General features: G+C 38.1%; 2 long non-coding RNA genes across 3 annotated transcripts in view; one reads left to right on the forward strand and one right to left on the reverse strand.

Moving 5' to 3' along the window:
* LOC127483415 (uncharacterized) lies at positions 1 to 14,168 on the reverse strand. The gene is made up of 3 exons (XR_007909585.2): positions 14,086 to 14,168; positions 9,763 to 9,960; positions 1 to 3,635 (listed from the first exon to the last, which is right to left on the reverse strand). It is a non-coding gene; the product is annotated as an uncharacterized lncRNA (long non-coding RNA).
* LOC103351061 (uncharacterized) overlaps positions 13,294 to 21,919 on the forward strand; it is a 23,164-nt gene continuing 14,538 nt past the window's right edge. The window contains exons 1-3 of one of the 2 annotated variants that reach the window (XR_007909582.2): positions 13,294 to 14,231; positions 16,911 to 17,116; positions 20,186 to 20,229. This is a non-coding gene — a long non-coding RNA (uncharacterized lncRNA). Of the gene's footprint in view, positions 14,232 to 14,791; positions 15,757 to 16,910; positions 17,117 to 20,185; positions 20,230 to 21,919 lie in introns of those variants that run through there. The other variant, XR_007909583.2, reaches the window with a different exon arrangement.

Consider the following 21,919-nt stretch of genomic DNA (forward strand, 5'->3'; position numbering starts at 1 on the left):
ATTTCAACAGTTTGCACCCCCATAGAAACACAAAGTGAAATATATTGTTTGAGTACTCGTTATAGCATTAAATCTCAATGTACAGCACATTAAGGATAGAGATCCTACATGAGGAGTAAGTGCACAGTGACTCCTGTTGTTGACTTTACCAATTGACACTCCTGTTTATGGCATCAGTAATCTCCCTATTCACCAGTTATGAGTTTCCAAGGCTATGGAAGCCCCTTGAGTTCTCCGACTCTTATCTTGTTTAGACACGGTCATAGTCAAAGTGGAGGTTCTCTCCTCCCTTCAGAGAAAGGCACCTCCCTCTTTGAAGACCTGTTCTTTCCACTGGGATCTCACTCACAGAGATCTTTTGCCAGAGTGTCTTGGCTTTCCATGCCTGAAATACTCTCATGGGCTTTTCAGCCAGATCCAAGTGCCTTTAGGGCTGATTCTGAGGCCAGAGTGCTATTTAGGACATCTGCCATTCTATGAGTCTGCTGAGTATCTCACTTCCCATGTTGGATCACTCGCCCCTTTATTTACTCCATCGGTTAGCGTTAGCAGGTACTAGACTTGTCTATGTGCTCCCTTTGACTCCCAGTCCCTCCAGCATGACCAACTGTGAACTGAAACTGATCACCTGGAACAGTGAGATGGCATTGGTACATGCCACCTCGATGGGATTGAATTGGAATCCCCTGGTATGCTTCCAACTCCACCACTTGGGGCAAGTCAGCCTGAGCATGTCCCAAATTATACATCTCTTCCCTCTCCCATTCCCACCACCATGTTCAACAGGGATCACATTTCAGTTAATTTTCAACACTTAAGAATAACTGTGCATCAATTACAGATCTAAACCAGTCATATTAAGTAGAACAGATAAAAAAAAACTACTAAGAGGGATAATGTATTAAGTTGTTCATTAACAGTCAGGGCTATGCTGATCAAGCCACCGTTTCCCATAGTGTCCACCTCACTCCAACAGGTTTCCCTCTTGGTGTTCAGTCAGACTTTAATAAACTTCAATAAACAAATAACAACTGTGGATAGAGGGATCTTTATGAGATTTTATTTTATAGATGGCTTGGCAAACCGACAGAAGAAACAATGGATATATTCTCCAAATTTGATTGGCAAATATCTGCTGAGTTTCTTCTCAGTGAACTCATTATTTTACACTTTAGGTAATAATAATAATAATAATAAGTTTGCCAGGAGGTCAGCTAACAAGACTATAGAAAATTTCTGTTCCTTATCGTGCACATTTTACCCTCAAATGTTATTACTTATGTATGGATGGTTTTTTTCCATATTAACAAGCACTGTGAAGTTTGCCTAATGATGATATCCATATTATCATTGCTGGAATTTAACTATTTGGAAGAGCTTTCCGCTTTACCCTGTTTGTTCTTTTATTCATTCATTTACTCCTATTGGTGCGAACTCATGCATGGATATTTCATTCCAATGCATACAATTCATTAATTTTTTGGTCCAGGTTCTCTCAGGTTTTATTATTGGGAGCTCCTTCAAGCTGGTTTGTCAGTATCAAGCCAGTATTTTTTTTTATCATTTTCTCATCTACTGCCTCATATATTTTCCAGATTTCTCATGTATTTTTTCTTCTCCTGTCATGATTTCAGCCATTTGTTTCCCAAATAGTCCTCATACTAATCTTATTGGAGATTAGTTTTTAGGAAGTGATATCCGAGTGCTACTCATGTTCCTAGCTCTAGGGTGTCCTGGTTTCTAGCCCCACTCCACTGACAATGCCAGCAAGTATTCACAGCTGCTTGCACACATACACACATACCTGCATTTATTTCCCATTTATTTATTTGAAAACATGAGCTCACACTAAATCCAGGTGCTCACAATTGCTCCTTTCTTGGACATTGACTTGAATTGACTAAATTGTAACCAAATTTGTTCTATATCCACAAACCCCTAAACTTTACTTATATCTAAGCTTTTGTTTATTTATTTTGTGTTTTTGAGTATTTATTTATTTATCTGCAAGGTAGAGAGACAAGGAGAGATCTGGCCTCTGGTTCAGTCCTCAAGTGGCCACAAATGCCAGACCCAGGCCGTGCTGAAGTTAGGAGCCAGGAACTTCTGTCCAGTATCCTACATGGGTGGCAGGGGACCAAGTATTTGAGTCATCTTCCACTGCTTTCCCAGGTGGATTAGTTGGGAGGTGGGTTAGAAACAGAGCAGCGAGGATTTGAACCAGCCCTCTGAGAGGGAATATCAGTGTTGTAAGCAAGGGCTTAACCTGCTGTACCACAATACCTAAGCTTTTAAGCATGTGATAATATAAAGAATATCTCTTCTTAACGTCTTGTTCTAAGAATCACATGACCAAAAGGAGAAAGCATTTCCTGTAAGATGCTACCGTCATGCCATCTGCTCAGCTGCATTCTCGTGCTTCATTTCCTTCAAACATCCTGTTAGCACTGTTTCCCTCTCCTGGTTGAAGAAGGATTTTTCTATAGGACCTTGAAACCACAACTTGAAATCACTGTGTTTTTCCTATTGCAATAGCCTTCATCCCTTGAAACAATGGACTTTTTAAATAAGGCATTTTTACTAAAGTGTTTGTTTTTAGAAAATTGACAATTAAGAATGCTAATGTTAACCCAAGAGTGCAAATGTTGGTATTTCATTAAAAAAGAATAATTTACTTATTTGAAAAGCAATTTGTGTGTGTGTGTGTGTGAGAGAGAGACAGAGAGACAGAGACAGAGAGAGGGAGAGATCTTCCATCCACTGGTTCACTTCTCAAATGGTTAAAAAGGTTGGTACAGGGCCAGGCTGAAACCAGGAGTCCAGAACTGCATTGGGCCTCTCACTTGAGTGGCAGGTGTCCAAGCACTTGGGTCATCTCCATTGCTTTCCAAGGTGAATTAGTAGGGAGCTGGATCAGAAGTAGAACAGCCATCGGTACTTAGATCCGCTGTTAGAAAAAACATATTTTTGCCGACACATATCAAATTTATTCCTATCTAATAATTAGTCCATCTATTTATAGACATGCCAGCTTTCATTTAAATGAAAGCATTCAAGTTTCTTGCTTAAACTCCTCCTCATTCTTGTGATTCTGTCCCTGAGAGAACACCTCTTAGGCCCCATGCTGGTATTGAAGTCAACAGCTTTGTTTGTTGGGCCATTGTTTGCTCTATTGTCATTGTTGATTGCAGCTTACAAATAATTCATGTTTCCATCTTTTTAAAATCATAATTGAGTTCTTAGAAAGTTTCCTAAGTTATTTAGCTCAACCAATATTGCTGACATTAAGAACACTGCTATGAGTACTTTGTTCTCTGGTTAGCTTCCTGGTCGTGTGTTCTCAGCTAGTCCTGATGGAGCTTGGTTCTAGCATAGGATCTCCCGAAATGTTCATTAACTTTCAAATGGGCATCCACTTCATTTGCAACTTTAGATGGACTAAGAAATATAAACCTAAGAGGCTTTCTCAGTATGATTTTTTGCTCAATGAACAAGTTGCTATGATCATCTTTGAAGATTCTGGGAAATGTGTGCAGGACAACACAAGAGGCTGTCTCTATGCAGACTTAAATGTAATACTCTTCTCTCTGGTATCTGTTACTCTTATGTACTTGTCCTCAAGAAATTCTCTCCTCCTAGAAAAAAGCCCAGAGAAAAATATGGCAGTACATTATAAATACACCATATAATTTACTTCCTTCTCCCTATTATCATCATCTTGTAAACATTCTTGCAGAAATTTTTACTATATTATGTTCTCCTATGATCTTTTTTCAAAGATAGAATAAATAATTCTATACATAAATTGTTTTTTTAAGATAAGTGATAGTAAGAAAAGCTTAGCTGTTGATACACAAATGAATGAAGAAAGGATATATATATATATATATATATATATATTTATGTACGTTATCCCATTTTACATTTAAGAACCTGTATTAGATTATTTGCCCATTGCTTTGATAATACTGATGCTGAGTAATTATACAGAGGTTTATTTAGCTCACAGTTCTGGAGGCTGAGAGTCTAAACAACAAAGGGCCTGCTCTTGTGAGGGCCACATAGCAGATGGCATTGTGAGGGGAGTGCATGCAACAGGGAGGGATCACATGGTGCGACAGGGAGGCTTGGGGAGAAGTGTGGGGCCCATCTGGCCCTTTTCTAGCAACCATCTCTGAGGAACTAACCAGAGTTCCTGAGAACTACCTTGATCCTTTCCATAGCAGTGCTCTCAATGACCAAACAGCCTTCTACTAGACCTCACCACCCTTAACATCAACACACTGCCATCCATGAACCCACTGGAACACACTCATGTCATACCCAAAGCATGACATATTCTGCAAATCTACATGTAATTCTATACACTGCTCACATCCCTTTTTTTTTTTTTTTTTTTTGACAGGCAGAGTGGACAGTGAGAGAGAGAGACAGAGAGAAAGGTCTTCCTTTGCCGTTGGTTCACCCTCCAATGGCCGCCGCAGCTGGCGCGCTGTGGCCAGCGCACCGCGCTGATCCGATGGCAGGAGCCAGGAGCCAGGTGCTTTTCCTGGTCTCCCATGGGGTGCAGGGCCCAAGCACCTGGGCCATCCTCCACTGCACTCCTGGGCCACAGCAGAGAGCTGGCCTGGAAGAGGGGCAACTGGCACAGAATCCGGCGGCCCAACCGGGACTAGAACCTGGTGTGCCGGCGCCGCTAGGCGGAGGATTAGCCTAGTGAGCCGCGGCGCTGGCCTGCTCACCTCCCTTTCTCAGCTCATCCCAAGCTGCCGATGGAAGTCCTTGATCAGCCAGGAAATCATCAGATCATGAGAAAAATAATAACAAAATGAAAACACTCATTGTACATTAAGAAATAACATAAACTATCTTATCTACCTGTCATTCATCCATTCATGATGATGATAATCTAGAGTAGTAATACTACTTTAGAATTTACTTATTACCTGGAGTAGTAATACTACTCATAATACTTCATTCAGAAGCAAAGATGGACTGTGAAACAAAACTATGCAAAAGAGATTAAGTGGTTTATGTGAATAACAACTTTTGAGTACAGATTCTGTCTCCATTTTCACAAGTTAGAAATTTTAAAATAATCTGTAAAAAGTACCTTGCTTTTTAAAAGTTTAGTGACTACTTATACAGAAGAGTCATAAAACATTTTAAAGTTTTATGTTATAAAGGTTTTGAAAGAAAAATGCCCTTGGCTCATAATTATATTTCATTTCACAACCTGTTAGGTCCTATATCTCAGTGTAGTTAAAGACCTGAAAGGGTAATTTGCATGTTTTGATGGGAAAAACTTAGGATGGAATTTTAATATCCTTCTGCATTTTATTAAAATAAAGGTGAAAACTGGAAATCAGTGCATTCCATGTCTATAACTCTCACTTCTCTTCAACATACGGAATTTTATAGCTTTAACCCCTAAAATAATTCACATGTCGACAGGAGCAGACCTTGAGAAGGCATTCCTACATGTCTGTGCACATCCTCCCATTTCCCCAGTAGTTTTTAGGAGTCCATATCGTGTTTTCATTTGGCTTGTAAATTTAGACGTTTTTTCTCATATCTAAAGCTAAAATTTTTAACCAAGTCATTTCTTACTTTTCCTTATTTTAATGCTTAATATGCTTTAATAAATAAATAATTTTAATAACTAGCCATTCACTATTTCTCGATAATTTACTGTGTTTAAGGCAATGTTCTAGACTTTTAGAATAGGTTATCAAAAAAAGACATAAAGGCTACCATCGACAATTAATTTTGTTTTGCATCATTAACCTCACTGGGTATTCACTTTATTTTTAACCATGAGAGCAACATTTTCTCCCTTTTCAATATAGATATTCTATATAAAACCCAAGTGAATCATTCCATTGCTTTCTTGGCTGGCACATGAACTTGGCACATTTGCCAGTTTATCGTGGAGGTTATCCAGGGATGTCAAATCCCTGTACATTCATGGCAAAAGTTTTAGACAAATTTGGAATTTGTTTTAGATTTTCTGGATCTCAAGGATTTTCACTGGTAACAGTAGGAAAGGAAAGCAAAACAAGCAATTTGAAAATAAACATAATATTTCTTCACTGAAAAATAGAAGTGAAGATGTTTAAAAAGTGAGGATATCCAGAAAAAATACACAAAAACACATACTCCTTTCCTCGTGCACAAAATAATGACTGACAATGATAGTGAAATCAGAAAACATTAGAATTGGCTGCTAAAAGCATCCAGCTGTAATTCTAAATGAAATAAGGAATTTTGAAAATATACATAGTGTTTACTAGCTTTTTGATCAGAATCCTAGTTGATGTTTTTAGCATTTGTTTCCTTTACTGTTTTCATTTCACAATTTTCAATGGGTAGTTGCATGACTAATCATTATTTTTCTTCTTCTCTGCTTTACCTAATTTTGCAAAAATATACTCTAACCTAAAAAATAAAAAAAAAAAAATTAGGTGGGCGGATTTGAAAGACCAATATGATATCCAAGTTGCCTACCTGAAAAAAACACTGAATGTGCATTAGTAATGCCTATGATAATTACTTATGGCAAAATGTATGAATGAATGTGCTTACTGACTATTGAATACTGTAAGAATCACAGATTCACAAACATGGGTGCTGGTTTAAATATTACCTATTAGAGTATTACTTACTGAATTAATTATTTTAGATTTGTTTTTTGATAGTCATAGTTATATAGAGATAAGGAGAGACATAAAGAGACTCTACTATCCACTGGTTCAATCACCAAATGGCATCATTGACCAGAGCTGCATCAGGCCAAAGCCAGGAGCCAGAAACTTCTTCCTGGTCTCCCGCATGGGTGGCAGGGGCCCAAAAACTTGGTCCATCTTTTGATGCTTTCTCAGACCATTACCAGGATGCTGGATCTGAAGTGTAGCAGCTGGGACATGAACTGGCACCAATGTGGGATGCAGGTGTTGCAGGCAGCTGCTTTACCTACCATGCCACAATGCCAACCCAGTGAACTAAATTTTCTAACTAACAAGGACAACACAGTGTCTGGTTCCCAGTTAATAAGAAATATTAGAATAATTGTCATTAACTTCAAAATCACAGTTATTATTATTTTGATTTTAAAACAAACAACAAGAAAGTTTTCAAACTGGGTAGGAGATTAGATTTCTCTTTAACATTCTGTTATGTATGTCTCCATGAATCACAAAGAGTGAAATGACAAGTTCCAAATTCATGCTAACTAGGAAGAATGATTATGTAGAAGCAACAGTGCTATTCCTGCTGAGTAGGGGTCCTTTGGTGGTGTGGTACTTGCTGTTATTTGTCTGCTAACACTGGATGATAATGGCTTCTTTGCACAGAAGAAATTCCTTCATTATTATTTGCAATGAAGGAATAGTCCCAAAAGACAATAGCCTGCTAAGCATTACTGTCCTTGTACACGAAGGAAAGATTGTCAAATTCCTCTTCCTATAAAGAAGTCATTCACAGGAAGAGGGACAGAGAAACGAAGAGTCATTACTCACAAGATTCGACAAAGTCCAAGGGTAAAATGACGTTCTTTTCTTGAGCTTTTGATTTCCAAGTGGGAAGAAGCTAAGGCCTAAGTCTTAGCTCTGCTATCTGCCTGAGATAACACCCTAAATCTGAGAAAACTCAGGATGCCTCTCTTGACCTAAATTCGTATCGAGAGAAATAGCTACAGGAAGCTTTACAAGAAATGAACTGAGCAGCCAAAGCCACAATTCTGTCCTAAAATGCATTCCTCTGGAGGCATTCCTGCAGACTGCCAATATATACTTCTATGTATTGACAGGAAGAGATGCACTAAGGTCATCTTTACTGTGGGAGTCAGTGAGAGAAATAGAGAAGCTGAGAATGACAGAAACAGAGCAAGGGCCTTGGGCAGAAGCTTTTAGGCAGTAGAACCCAAGCGTATGTAGGAGCCATGAACTCAGGGTGAACAGAGACTAAAATCAGTCAGACTGAGGAGAAGCACTGAGTAACAGGGAGAAGACATAGGCATCATGGAGGGAATGAGCCATTTTTTTGGCTGTTTTTTTTTGTTTTGTTTTGTTTTGTTTTGGTCATTGGGAGCCAGCTTTTCCTTATGCTCTCTGGCACCTGTACTTATGCAAATGTGAACACCTCACATCAGTGCTAGAGGATTCACAAATAAAAAATTAAATGTAGGTAATAAAATATGGATACTTGCTCAGAAGTGTGTGACATAAACAAATGAGACATAACTGCAAAGATGCCAGAAGTGAAGGAGTGGTTATCAGCTGAAGGTATGCAACCCCAGTGAACTGTTTGTGATGTTTAGAGACATTTTGGATTGTCACAAATGGATAAATAAACCTTTTACAAAAGTATTACTCTAAACCAAGACAGGATGAATCAAAACAAATTCTAAATTCATTGACCCAGTGCAGATCTATTTCACATCATGTCTTACTCTTTTCAAATACCATACATATAACTAATCACTCATGAAAATGTCTAAAACTAAATATGCAAACACATAGGATCTGGTTTTTAAAATCTATTTATACAAGAAAAAGAATATTTTGAGCAGTTTCTTTGGGTTGCATTATTGCTGTGTTGCTGTAAGTAAAAGGAGTAGGGAGAGTGGATATATTCAGACAATAGGAAATCAATGAAGTGATCAACTTGCAGAGTCAAGTCAGTCACGAACTTTATAAAGCAAAATGCCCAAAGTTTATTTCACTGTAGTTCTGGTACATCTGAATGTGAATGCTTTGGTCTCATGCAGACTGATAATACTCATGCAACAGGACTCTGTGCATGTAAATGCCTTATAACCATGTATTATACATGCATTAGCGTTATACACCAACAAAAACATGTTTGCTAGTATGACTTCAACTTCAGCGAGCAAAATGCTTTCTTCCTTGACAAAGATGAAATTTGTTATCTTTCCAATAGTCATTAGATATCACATTGGACTTGCATACCCCTTAAGGCAGAACAACATTTTAAACTTTGATAGTCATCAATATTTTAATAGGAATTAACATCAAACTTTTGCAGATTCACAGAGGATTAACATTTTTTATGGTTGAAAATCAAAAGAGTGATTCAGAGCAGAATCAAACTTAAGTAGGCAACTTAGATTTGGAAGGGAAAAATCTAAGTAAAACAAGAAGCTCTGAAATATTGTAGAAAGGTATAAGTCATTGAGTTCATCATCATTTTAACTAAGATTGTTCCTACATTTGTTTGATAATGTTATGCTTATCTTTTCTACAAAAACTAAGTAAGTTAGGTACAGCAATTTTATATATGTAGAAACTGAGACCAAATCACTTATTGTATCCTGGGTCATACACCCAATGCATTGTAGGAATGAGGGTACATAAAAATAGTATATGCTTTTTAAAGTTTGCCTTGCACAATCTCCTTATGCAGATGAAATGGAATCAGGGTGGGTGTGTGGTCTAGTGGTTAAGACACCAGTTGGAGCATATGCAACCTGTATCACAGTGCTTGGCTTCATTAACCAGATTCACTCTTGAATCCAGCTTCCTGCTAATGTGCAGCCATTAGAAAATAACTCAAGGACTTGGATCCTTGCTACCCATATGGGAGACCTGAATTGACTTCCTGGCTCTAGGCTTTGACTTAGTATTTATTGACTAAGTCTTAAAAAGTCCACTAAAATATCCTTTTCATATTGCAAGGACAAGTTTACTGCTTGCTGTTTATAAGGGAGACCAGTACTTAGAAATCACATTACTAGCTACTTACAGTAAGAAGGCTAGAGAGAACGCTTGTGACAGTTCTGGTGTCTTGTTGAAGATGGTCTTCTCATTGGGGGCCTTTTTGAGACTGAGTCTATTTCAAGCTATGATTATTAGGGTTAGAGACCATAAGGAGGCATGGATGTAGAAAGGATGCTTGAAGAACAGGTATCTGGTTGGTTAGCTGGTTTGAGCATTCTATTCTCTGAAGAAGAAAGAAATGAGGGCTAGATGAGGAGTCTGTTGAGTTAAATTAGAATGTTGTTTCTAAAAGTAATAAGGCTGCAAAACCATCTGGATAAAAGTTTCTTGAACTGAAATTCATATGGATGCTACTATATTGCTTTTCATATTGTATCTAAAAATACCATCGTCAATTCATGTTTCCTCCTTTTACTACCCCTTCAATCTCTTGAAAACAGCACTTTAAGACTGTCCGTCTTTCCAGAAATCTTTTTCCCCAGTGGCTACAACGAGCTCTCACGATAAGCTCTAGATAGAAGGGAAATAGAAAGGATAATCTTCAGGCATCACAGCCCAGATGGCATTGAAGGAAGAAAGAAGAGATTGTGAATTAATTTTGTGTTGCTAGTACATGGTGTACAAAGCTGATAGTATCTGAACAATTTCCTAACTGGCGAAGTTATTAATATTAGTAAGGTGTCGTATTGACCCAAACGTATCCCCAGGCACTCTGCTATCTTGTTTACATACATCACTTTGTGACACTTCACCCCAATCCCATTTGGAAAATACTCATATTATTCCCTTCACAGATGTGGAAAATGATGATAATTAACTTGCCTAAGGATACAGAGCTAGTAAGTACCAGAGTTTGGATTTAGAACCCAGAATAATTTTACTCTAATCCTTGTGCTGTTCTCACTCCCACTGCTTGTCCTGATGTAAAGATACAACATTCAACTCTAATGGACATATTAATTTTCATTCATTCATTGTTACTAATTAATTTCCTCCTCCTATATAATATATAATTGCAATTAGAAATTCCTACAGTTAGAAAATATATCAAAAAATCCAGGATATGTTTTTACATGATAAAGTCTGACTTTTAAAAAGTAAGTTCCAGCTAGTGCAGAATAGAGTGTTTTAGCTTTTTTTTTTATGCATTCAATTCAATGCAATAGAACTGGTGTTATGAGCCATATTCTTGTTGGCAAGTGTTATCACACTAGGACATGCATTCAAAATAACTTAATAATTACATCTTAAAGTTGCAGATTCAAAAGTATTTTAACTTGATCTAAAAACTGGGCTTCATTGATTCTCAAAATTTTCATATAGTATTTCCCTAGCTGATGGTTTTAAATATCAATCTCAGTAGAACAGTAAGTTTGGCAAATAGTTTCCTCCATTCAAACTGCAATATCCTTCTATGTATACTTTGTAAATAAGCTGATTGAAAATTAGGAACACAGTTTTGCCTGTTACTTTGTATGAGGTTGTTATGAAAACTCAATTTATCATCTCTTCAGAAAATGGTTCAACAAAAACCAGATAGTCTCACAACACTAAAGTATCTATTCCAGCCAGTGCCAGAAAGATATTTTTAAAGATTACTACTTACTCTGTTACTGATTATAACAGAGTTGAAAGCCTGACCATGGCCTTAGGGATTTGTTGTGTGAGTGGGACACATGGAAACATATACCTTTGCTTGCATTAGGCAAAGTGCTTAAAAATTAGGCCAAGTGGATTGCTCCCCCCAGTACTGGACTTTTACAAGACAGAGCACACAGTCATTGGCAAACTGTGATTTAACAGATATTTTGAAAAGTCATCTTAGCTACCCAGTGACAAAACCAAAGGAAAATTTTCAGAAATGTTATCTACCTCTGTGATTGCAATCCTTTATGACTCTTTCAATTATAATAATAATATAATTCAATATGGAGGTCTCTGTGATCATGAAATCTCCATCACTTATCAACTATTGTATACTAGGTTGTCTGATCACTGAACAGTGACAGTGGGAAACAAAGAGTCAGAGACAATGTTTGTCTCTTGCCATTGAGACTGCTGCTGTTTGCAGGTTGTAGAATGAGAGACGTATGAGAATTGGCAAACTGAGAAACCTGCCTTCACCCTGGGAATGTGAACTGATAGGCTTCTACCCTGGCCTATAGACCACTGCTTTTTTTTTTTTTTTTTTTTTTTTTTTTTTTTTTTTTAGGCTGCCACGGCTGGCGCGCTGATCCAATGGCAGGAGCCAGGTGCTTCTCCTGGTCTCCCATGGGGTGCAGGGCCCAAGCACTTGGGCCATCCTCCACTGCACTCCCTGGCCACAGCAGAGAGCTGGCCTGGAAGAGGGGCAACCGGGACAGAATCCAGCGCCCCGACCGGTACTAGAACCTGGTGTGCCGGCGCCGCAAGGCGGAGGATTAGCCTAGTGAGCCGCGGCGCCGGCCGCTTTTTCTTTAATACCAGCATAATGAACAGCATCCATGCTAAGAAACAGCCACTCGTAGCACCTTGCTGACAGAAAGTTCAAAAAAAAAAAAAAAAGTTCAAGTGAGAACAATTAATTTGCTCCACAAACTTTTGCTCTCAAAACATACTGCTGCTCTCTATAGTTTTTCCACGTGTCTGTTTTCCTGCCATTAACCCCCTTTTCCTGTATAGTTAATTCTGAAGAATATCCCTTTGTTTAGGGGTAGTGAGGGTAGTGCAGTCCAGCAACCAAGAGCCTGAGCAGAGGGCAGAGGTTGTGTACCCAGTGGGGTGGCAGCAGGAGGCAGCCTGCAAGGAGTGTCAGAGCCAAGCAGATGCTGCCTGGCACCGAGTGTTGCAGGCAGCTATGGCTGGTGCATGGTGCTCCCCTAGGGTATGTGTGTTCCTGTGTTGAAACCCGATCCCCTCTGTGAGGTGTTAAGGTCGTGGGAACTTGCTCTGACAATGATATGTGAGCTGGGCCTTAAGGAATTGATGAAGATTGGAAAGCTTATGGTGGTGGAATCCCTGTCACTGAATACTGCTGGCCTTATAGGAGGGAGCAAGATGAGAAGACGCACATGTCTTCCTTGATCTCTGCATGCGGTGTCAGCTGCCGCAGGATTCTATTTTTCTAACTTATATTTAATAAATATAAATTTTGAAATTACAACTTTTGGATTATAGTGGCTTTTCCCTCCCACCCGCAACCATCCCATCACCCAATCCCTCTCCCATCCCATTCTTCATCAAGATTCATTTTCAATTATCTTTATATATAGAAGATCAACTTAGTATATACTAACCGAAGATTTCAACAGTTTGCATCGATATAGATACACAAAGTATAAAGTACTCTTCGAGTAGTAATTTTACCATTAATTCACATAGTACAACACATTAAGGACAGAGGTCCTACATGGGGAATAGGTACACAGTGACTCCCATTGTTGATTAACAATTGAAACTCTTATGACGTCAGTAATTACCCGAGGCTCTTGTCATCAGTTGCCAAAGCTATGGAAGCCTCTTGAGTTCACCAATTCTGATCTTATTTAGACAAGGCCATAGTCAAAGTGGAAGTTCTCTCCTCCCTTCAGAGAAAGGTACCTCCTTTTTGATGGCCCCTTCTTTCTGCTGGGATCTCACTCACAGAGATCTTTCATTTAGGTCTTTCTTTCTTTCTTTCTTTCTTTCTTTCTTTCTTTCTTTCTTTCTTTCTTTCTTTTCTATTAACTTTTATTTTTTTTAACTTTTATTTAATAAATATAAATTTCCAAAGTACAGCTTTTGGATTATAGCAGCTTTTTCTCCCCATAACCTCCCTCCCACCCGCAACCATCCCATCTCCCGCTCCCTCTCCCATCCCATTCACATCAAAATTCATTTTTAATTATCTTTATATACAGAAGATCAATTTAGTATATACTAAGTAAGGTTTTCAACAGTTTGCACCCACACAGAAACACAAAGTGTAAAGTACTGTTTGAGTATTAGTTATACCGCTAATTCACATAGTACAACACATTAAGGACAGAGATTCTACATGAGGAGTAGATGCACAGTGACTCCTGTTGTTGATTTAACAATTGACACTCTTGTTTATGGCGTCAGTAATCACCCGAGGCTCCAATGCCGATCTTATTTAGACAATGTCATAGTCAAAGTGGAAGTTCTTTCAAGTATCATTTCTGAAATGAAAAGACTTGAAAGTCATTACTCTCCTCATTACAACAATAATAAGCTAAACAAAACAAATTCTCTCTTTCTTTCTTTCTTTCTTTCTTTCTTTCTTTCTTTCTTTCTTTCTTTCTTTCTTTCTTTCTTTCTTTCTTTCTTTCTTTCTTTCTCTCTGCCAGAGTGTCTTGGCTTTCCATACCTGCGAAACTCTCATGGCTGCCTCAGGACTCTACCAGCAAGAAGGCCACCATCACCAGGTGCAGACCCTCAGTCCTGTCCCTGAACTATGACAGCCTCAATCATATAATGAGTCACAAAAAATTGGCTAATCCAGGGGCTATGCAGGTGAGAAGGGCGTCTTCAAAGCAGGGACTGCAGAGGTGACGAGATGTCACTTACATTGTTAAATATGTAAATATGAATATTAAGGTTGATGGAAGTCAGGTTTCTCTTTTTCAAAGAAGATGTGAAAAGCGAAGAAACTAGATTTCCATGATGCTGACCTTGAATTTGAGGTGTCAGTGGGAACTCACGGTTTTGAATACAGAACTACAAGTATATGGGAGGGAGGAGAAAGTACACTCTTCAGCTGAGTCTTTTGAAAGCTTGGCAAGGTCTAGGAAAATCAGTAACACAATCAGAGTGATTACACCTAGTGTCCCCCTCTTGATTTTTAAAACACTATTACTTATTAGAATAAAACCCAAAGCTCATTGAAGAAATGTCTGCATAAAAAATTGGCATAGAGAAGATATAAATGAGCTTGGAATATCTTATTTTACAAAAAATAATGAATTTCTCAAAAAAAGTGGTAGAAAGCAACATGAAGCCAGCATTGTGACACAGCGGATTATAAACCACTGCTTGAGACACGAGCATCTAATAGCAGAGTGCCAGTTCGAGTCTCAGCTGCTCTTCCTCTAGTCCGGCTCCCGGATAATGTTTCTCCAAAATCAACAGAGGATGCCCCTTGTGCTATGCTCTTGTCACCCACATGGGAGATCCAGATGGAGTTTCTGGCTTCTGGCTTCAGCCTGTCCCGTTGTCTGTTGTGGTCATTTGGAAAGTGATGGAAAAATGTCTCTCTTTCTTTTTCTTTTTGTCTCTGATATATCATTCTGACTTTCAAATAAATAAATGTCTTTAAAAATAAGAACAGGAAGCCAGATTGATAGGTTTAGCAAAGAGGATAATCTGCAGAGCAAAACAAATAATTATGGTGATGGATTATAAGCAGTTAAATAATAAATAAAAATAATAAAATAAATGCATCAATGAACTAATTATTAGAGGAGAAAGACTTTTTTAAATGGCACACCAATGTAAAAATGTAGATGGTATGATGGAATTAGACAATCACTATTTGGCTATAAACACAGTATTAATTAATTCATTTGAGAAATATAAGTAGATATTAACCTAGTGGGTGGTATTTTGATGGGGAATGGAATAATCTTAAATTGATTCTGGAAAAATTCTTAAAAGGACAAAATTGTTAACCTGCCATGGAGAGAATTGGCAGAGAACAGTTTAACCAAATCATTAACACTCACCTCATAATGGATGGAGCAAAGTGAAACTGAGTATTGCCTGGTAGGATGTATTAGGAAAGACACACTCTCCTTTCTATCATATGCCCATGGGAAATATTTGTATAATCCAAATTTTAAAATGAGTACCTATCAGGTAAATGTAATCTGAGATACATCCTGTAAAGCAATTGGTGTGTAATCTTCACAATATCAGGGTCATGAATCTCAACAGCTCAAGAATAAAGAGTACTAAATGCTAATGACAGCTAAATGTAAAAATTGATACTGACTTGGTCCCTTGTACCATCGAAGACATTATTGAGAAGATTGGCAAAAATGTGAGTGGAGCCTTTGGATTAGATGTTAATTGCCTGGTTTATTGGGTGCATTTGTGATAATACAGAACAATGTCCTTGATTGCAATTGATTCATATTAATTATTCACATGTGAAGGGGCAAGAACTAGGCAAGTGAAACTCTTAATAATGGTTCCAAGAATAATAAGGCTCCTTGTAGCAGTCTTGCAGTAATGAAATCTTGTGGTTTTGTCAAAATAAAAAAGAAATACAATTTTGAGAATTATAATTCCATATTTCTCTTGGTCTGGTACACTCATTCTGAATAACTTGACTCACTGATAGTGATACAGATGTCTCCTGGAAGTCAAAGTGGCCAGAGATATGCAAAAAATGATTGTATGATAATGTGTCTGTAACAGGCTAGGCATGGATGCTGGAAGCTCCTAAGGGTTCATTTCTTTAAAAATGTTTAAAATGTGTATTTCTAAATTACTCTGATATTATATCGACCAATTACTGGTACTTATTTCTTTATAGCTTCTAAAATTAATTTATTTTCCCATTACTCTTTCTCTTTCCTTGGCTAAAATCCATGTTTCCATTTCTCCTTAGGCTATTTAAAGAGAAGTATAGTTTATTGAATTCTCTTTCAAATTATTTCTCTTCTATCTCATGGGACAAGTTTAAAGACAGTAAATTTGCTTACATAAATTTCCATATACTTAGGAGCTCATATTATGAGGAAAAAGATAAAACGTCATTTTCTAGTTAAAACAAAGTTGACATAAAATAATAAATAATCTAAACTGCTCATAATCTAAGCTAAAATGAAGTAAAGTTTTAATTGATTAAAATAAATTATTATCTACCAGAGTATTATCATCTATGTATATGACCTTAAATAGTTCCTCCTGATTGTAATATAGTAAATATTTTCTCTATATTGGATTGCCTTCTTGATAGAGCAGAGTTACATTAAAAAGCTTTTGAGGTTCAGTGTTGTTTTGTGCAAGTTGAAAATTAAAACAGTTCACCTTGCAATCCACCCTGTCTGTCATTAAGGAAACACATGAGTAACATCATATTTTAAAACTCTCCTGATAGGAACTAACTTTAGCTAATAGTTTGCTCCATGATATCAAATGACTTACTCTCGGTGCCATCTGACAAACACATGATTAATTCTCTTTCAGTATAAAAACTTCTCTGCTTGTGTGGCTGTGAAGGAAAAGGTGACTTTGAGGATGAATGAGTCGAGTTCCATAGAGACGAATTGTCTGGAGGGCAACAGGTTAACACACTCAATCTGTGGTGAAGTGGAGCTTCCCTGGAGACAGTCCAAGAAGCAAGGACTCACAAATAAGGAAGGCTTTAATCTGTGTGTTCAAATCCAGGAAAGGTCAGTGTTTGCTTTTTGTCATATTGTGGAATTTAAGTGACTTGGAAAGGCAATATTCATTTTGCCATTAGATGTTACAGAAATACTTTCAAATTCAAGAAAGAAATCTTAAAAGTATTTGAGGACATGGGTTTCTCATCTGTGCTTAAATTATTTTATTATATAATGCTCCCTCTTAAGCAATTTTAAATCATGATTCCAGGGTAAATAATTCCATAAATCCTTTAAGTCATCATAACAGATATCTTTTTTAGTGAACATGTTTTTTATGGACTTTATTGTTATTGTAACACACAGGACTATGAAATGAGATGTTTCCAATATTTTGGAAGAAGTTTGTTTATTATGGAAATAAGTTCAAAGTTAATTGGGGATATACAAATTATGGAATTTTCCATTGGGAAAGAATTTAGTGTTTTAGCAAACATACAGTTTTCAGAATTGGAGACCAGGTAACAGAACCCAGAAGGGCAGGCGTTTTGGTGCAGAGGGTTAAGCTGACACTGGTGATACCTGGATCCCATGTTCAAGAGTGGGGCCAAGTCCTGGGTGCTCTGCTTCTGATCAGCTTCCCAATGATGAGTCTGGGAAGGCACTGGAAGATTACCCAAGTGCTTGGGTTCCTGCCATGCATTTGTGAGCACAGGATGGAGTTTCTGGCTCCTGGCTTCCACCTACCCTAGCCTCAGCTGTTGTGGCTATTTGGGGAGCGAACTAGCAGATGGAATCTCTCTCTCTGTCTCTGTCTCTCTCTGGCTCTGCCTAAGAAAGAGGGAAAGAAGAAAAGAAAGAATAAAGGAAAAGAAAGGAAAGGAAGAAAAGAAGAAAGGAAGAAAGGGAGGAAGGGAGGGAGGGAGGGAGGAAGGATTGGAAGGAGGGAGGAAGAATTTTAAAAAGAGCCCAGAAGAGTATCGCATATATAAAAGCAATACCCCTTTGTGGTAGTAGTAGGCAGATTTTTGAGAGCTGATGAGGCCTCTTTTCAGAGCAGTGTAGGCTAATACAGTGGACATCCAATTGCTGGGTTCTTCTAACTCAGAGGGCCCCAAATTGCACCCTGACTGCTGAACTTCAGATACACCGTGTGATGAGCGGCTTCCTCTTCTTGGTATCCTTTAGTTGTGTGGGTGTCTCCTGAGCTGCTTGTTTGCTGGTTCAGTGTCAACTGAAGGAAAAATAATTTGGAAAGTGTTCTCAGTCCATATGCTCTGTCTTTTCAATCCTCGGACTGGGACCAAATTATGTTTCCTGCTATAGCTCATTTAGAATAAGATAGACCAGGCTTCTGGCAAGTAACCTAATTTCAGTTTTCTCATTTTTAAAGTGAAGATAATAAAGTTTACTTTTCAGAGCATGCATTTTAAATAAGTAAAGCAAATAAGCCTTATTTTATAATTGAAACTGCAACAATTGTTAAGAATTATATTTTCTTTTTTAGTCTTCATTCCTTTTGAAAGGTATGCTACAAGTTTCATTAAATAATATTTTTATTAATGTTTTTATGTTGGCATACATTAAGTGTATTATTACTTTGAAAAAAGAAAGCCTCAAAAACGTATATTTTTTCAAATTTCAAATTAAAGTTTGGAGCAATTACCTTTCCATAAAATTTGGCTCTGGACTGCCAACTTTGTATATCTGTGACTCATGAGGGATTTTCAAAAAGTTTATGTAAAGTGCATATTATAAAAAAATTATGCTTGGATTTCAAAAATATTTTTATCAAATTAAACTTATCTTTTAATTTTATTTTTTCCTCAGACTTTTTGATGTACCCTTATATGTGCTCTGAATTACTGCAAATAATTCCTCTATATGAATGGCTAAAATACATATTCCCGTGTTTCAGGAACATTTTAAATTTCCCCTCCATCCTCGCTTTTACTTACTTCCTCTAAAATCTTTTCACTTCTGGAGATCTGATAATTTCCTCTAATGGTGCTTTCTGCTCTCATGCAATCTCGGTGCCATTTCAGATGCATTACTGGGTCGTGAGTGACAGTGTGAGAGATTGTTGTCAGTGTGTCAGGCTCCTCAGTTCTTGCCTCGTAATCGAGCGGTGTAGCCTGTTCCTTCCTCTGGAATCTGAATTGGCCTGTGATGTGATTTGGGCAGCAGAATTTGAAAAGGAGACTTAATTCAAGCTCTAGGTCCCCACCTCCAGACATCTTAGGGATTCTACTACTGACCTCATGGTTCCTGCTGACCACTGGTCTGTGGAAACACCAGTCTAGCATCTTGGTGGTAAGTGATTCTGGAGGAAATTCAAAGTGTCCAAGATGACAGCCAGAACCAACTGGCTGGAGTGAATGAAATATGGCGGACTCCTTAAACCCAGCCATGGTGCAACATGACAACCTCTGTGTGAGTTGTCAGCTGAGATGAGCTAGGATTTGCTTCCGACCCACAGAGTCATGGGGAAAAGGAAAGCCTTGGTATTTAGGGTGGGATTTCTAGTGACAGTGATAACTGAAGCAGGCAGCTCATTAGAAGGCAAGAAGAAGAGGAAGCATATTCCCACAGGTCTCAGCAGCTCCGGACTGCCTTCTCATACTTCCCCACCAGGAATCACATCTTGCTTTTTGCTACAACCCTATTAGCAATCATAATATCTTTCCTTAGAATACTTCAAACCTTTCCTTTCTTTGTCTTATTTTTACTCACTCCTTACAGTCATTTGCTCCAGACCTTTTATGCCAATCTTGCTAAATATACTTGGTCCATTCTCCCATTGCACTTTGCACATGTCACTGTGACTATCCACGTAGGACCTTCTCTCTCTCCCTAGTACACCCTAAGTTTTGGAGAAGTACTATGCTATAGCTACATGCTTGTTATAGCATTCAATAAGTATATATTTAGCTTGTGGTCAAAACATTCATCCAGAGGGGTAATTTTACAAAATCTAGATGAATTTTCCTTCTGGTGTTGATGTGCACAAATATATCCAACTACCTTTTTTTTATTAACTACCAACATTTTCCTTGACATCGATGCTGCTGTAGATAAATATTTTAACTCAACAAAGAAATTAAGGAAGTAAATGATATTAGTTTCTGTGGTCCTTAGACATACAACCTGTGACATGATGATATGCTGGTCTCCTCCATCAGGTAAGTTAAAATATGCTCCAAAATTTATTTATTTCTATATTTTTAAGGATTTATTCATTTATTTTGAAAGTCAGAATTATACAGATGGAAGGAGAAACATAGAGAGAGAGAGAGAGAGAGAAAGAGAGATATCTTTCAACTGCTAGTTCGCTCCTCAGATGGTCACAACACCCAGCACTGGGCCAGGCCAAAGTTAGGAGCCAGGAGCTTCCTCTAGGTCTCCCATGTGGCTGGCAGGGGTCCAAGCACTTGGGCCATCTTCCACTGCTTTCCCCGGACCATTAGCTGGGTGATGGACAAGAAGTGGAGCAGCTGGGACATGAACTATTGGGATGCTGGCTTTTCAGGTGGCAGCTTTACCTGCTAAGCCACAATGCCAGCCCCACAACAAAATTACTGCACTCAGATTCAAAAGTGGTTTATTTCCATAAATGATATAATTACAAACATTTTCAACTACAAATAAAGGAAAAGGAGTGGCAAATTTCCAAAGACTATTTATTTAATGTTCTTGAATTTAATCTGATCCTATGTTGTCCAAAACACAAAGCAATTAAGATAATCCTATGGGAACTTCATAATTGTGTGATTTAATCCAAAAATAGATTTTAGCATTACTTAACGAATATATAATCTGCATATCCTTCAGAATATTTACTACATAAATATTAATCTTATGTTGCATTTTTATCAGATTTAGATAGTGGGCTTTTGGAGTTTGTTCCCTGACTGGTATATACATGGATTGTACACATTTTTCTTGCCATTAAATTTATGCTACTATAAACATCAAATTTCAGGAGAGACATATAAAAAAAGATTAGGATACATTCATAGAATATGATCATGAGGATACAAGATCTGAAATATTTTTGGAAGTTGAGGTGTGTTAACACTTTAAAATTTTTATTTATTTATTTGACAGGTAGATTTATAAACAGTGAGAGGGAGAGACACAGAGAAAGGTTTTCCATCTACTGGTCCACTCCCCAAATGGCTCAAACTGTCAGAGCTGGGCTGATCCAAAGCTAGGATCCAGGAGCCTCCTCTGGATCTAAACACATGGGTGCTGGGACCCAAGGACTTGGGCCATCTTCTGCTTTCCCAGGCCATAGCAGAGAGCTGGATCAGAAGAGGAGCAGCTGGGACTAGAACCGACATCCATACGGGACGCCAGTACCACAGGCAGAGGATTAACCTACTGTGCCACAGCACTGGCCCTGGGGTGTAACTCTTATAATAAAATGCAAAATATATGATATATGTACTCAACTATTTCATGACCCAACTTTGAAAATGCATTAAAATGTGTGATCAGAGAAAGGTTGAAATTAGAGCCATCACTTGAAGTTTTAAGAAGTTATTTTCCAGGGGCGGCTGTAGTGACTCACTTGGTTAATCCTCCACCTGTGGCGCTGGCAACCCATATAGGTGCCAGGTTCTGGTCTCAGTTGCCCCTTTTGCAGTCTAGCTCTCTGCTGTGGCCCGGGAGGGCAGTGAAGGATGGCCCAAGTGCTTGGGCCCTTGCACCCCATGGGAAACCAGGAGGAAGCTCCTGGCTCCTGGCTTCGGATCAGCGCAGTGTCAGTTGTGGCGACTATTTGGGGGGTGAACCAACGGAAGGAAGGCCTTTTTCTCTGTCTCTCTCTCACTGTCTATAACTCTACCTGTCAAATAAAAAAAAAAAACA

This window comes from Oryctolagus cuniculus, chromosome 13, assembly GCF_964237555.1.
Source record: "Oryctolagus cuniculus chromosome 13, mOryCun1.1, whole genome shotgun sequence".
Taxonomy (NCBI): domain Eukaryota; kingdom Metazoa; phylum Chordata; class Mammalia; order Lagomorpha; family Leporidae; genus Oryctolagus; species Oryctolagus cuniculus.